A 1,913-nucleotide genomic window follows, 5' to 3' on the forward strand; every position below is an offset into this window, starting at 1 on the left:
CAGGTGAAGTGCAGAGAATCTTGCTATCAGACCATTTTTGATGCAGCTACGGAGCTGTGCGGTGACTATCTGGTAGCTTAAGTTTTGCTTAGCCGAGTATCTCTATCTACGCATGTGTGTAGTTCAAACAATTGCGTACTAACGGCCCCGTGATTTGAATGAATGCGTATCTGCTGGTCACGGCGTCGGCGGTGGCTCTCCCGATCACGGTCCGCATGAGCTCGGCAGTGGTCAACATCTTCACGGGTGCCATCTGGTCCATCTGCCTCGGTTTCATGGCCTTCGCGGCGCTCGCTCTGTCCGGCATGCTCTCCGGCTGCAAGCTCTCCAGACAAGCGCACTACGAGTCTACGACCCAAGTCCAACGAGCACAAAAGGAGAGGAAAAAGAAAAATACAAAGTTCAGAGTTGCTCTTGGCATCTGAAGATCAGATGTTTGCATGACGACCCAAGTTGTCAAGAGAGCATTTTTCGTCACCACTTTGTGGGGCCACCACCCCAATGTTGTTCTCTTCCTAGTGACAGCCTTACTAAGACTTGCTTATTTCATAGTGCTTGAATTGAAACCCCGATTACTCACATGCTAAGACTGGATAGTTATGAAATTCATGTTGGAGAAAAGGTGCAAGCAAATATATTCGAAAGAATTCCTTATATAACACTATCTTAAAGTTCGTTTCCCTATTTTAACACTGAAAAACTTTTTATTCCTTATCTAACACAGAATCTATTTTTTTTGCCTTTTATGGCACTTTTGTTTGATTTTTTATCTAATAATGTTTAGTTGCACATAAAAAGACATGTTTACCCCTTATGTAATAGAGTATTTAACCAAAAACTACCACATTTCATGTAAACATGTCCAGAAACTACCACTTTATGAATTTGTGCCGAAAACTATCATTTTTTTTACTAATCTATGACTAAAAACTACCATGTCGGGAAAGTGCTCGAATCGCCTCTTCTAAACGCCATTCTGACAGGATGGGCCCACAAGTCAGGTTGATCGTTAACTTTGACCGTTATTATAAATGGGGCCCACACATCAACCCTCTTCTTCCTCCTCTCTCTCTCTCTTTGGCATTTCTACAAACACCTCGTGTGCACCTGCAAGCCACCTCCGCCGCCGACCACTGCCGCCTCCTCGTCCTCGCGATTGTCGTGGTCGGGGTTGGCCCCGACGGAGCCCTCGGGGATGTCGCGCTGGAGCCGGCGCACTGTGGTCTCGGGCAGCAGCAGCACCTTCTGGCCCGGGAAGAGCGGCTCGAGCGGACGCACGGTGGCGCCGTGCGGGTTGCGGAAGACGTCCGGGTGTGCGAGGCAGAGGCCCGGCGGGTGGTTGCCGACGACGGCGCAGGCGAGCACCACGCCCGCGTACACCTCCACGATGCCGCTCCAGAGCACCACCCGCACCACCGAGTCGGCCGGCCACGTGGAGCCGGCGCTCGCGCTGAGCTCCACCGACGCCGCGTACCCGTCGGGCGCCCGCCGCTGCCCCCCATGAGGTACGGCTGGCCGTGCCGTTGCAGTTGCTGCTTCTTCCGGCCACGGAGTGTCCGCGGGATGTACCTGGCCAGAGACGCCGTCGGCGTGCAGCTTCCGCCGTCGCTGCTGCTACCGCCGCCGCCGCCACGACGGGCCATGGTTGCTGTGTAGCTGGGGAGGAGATGGATGGATCGGTCAGGTGGAGAGCTTTGCTCGGCGAGGCATGCGAGGGTACATATAGCAGAGGTAGGGAGGGTCTTGCCATGGCTCCTCGGTGTTGTTGTCGGCTTGTTCTTTTCGATGCGAAGCTCCTCGCGATCATCAAAGCTATGTGCTCTTTCTTGTTGCCTGGCCATTGGAAGCATCGACCGATGGGAGCAGGCTGCACGCCCGCACGTCGGCGGGTGGTGCACCCGAGGTGTTTGTAT

General features: G+C 53.7%; 1 pseudogene; it reads right to left on the reverse strand.

Annotated features, from left to right (window-relative positions):
* Positions 1-868: 868 nt before the first annotated feature.
* On the reverse strand, positions 869-1,643 carry LOC123055606 (uncharacterized; annotated as a pseudogene).
* Between the last annotated feature and the right edge of the window lie 270 nt (positions 1,644-1,913).

This window comes from Triticum aestivum, chromosome 2D (assembly GCF_018294505.1).
Source record: "Triticum aestivum cultivar Chinese Spring chromosome 2D, IWGSC CS RefSeq v2.1, whole genome shotgun sequence".
NCBI lineage: Eukaryota > Viridiplantae > Streptophyta > Magnoliopsida > Poales > Poaceae > Triticum > Triticum aestivum.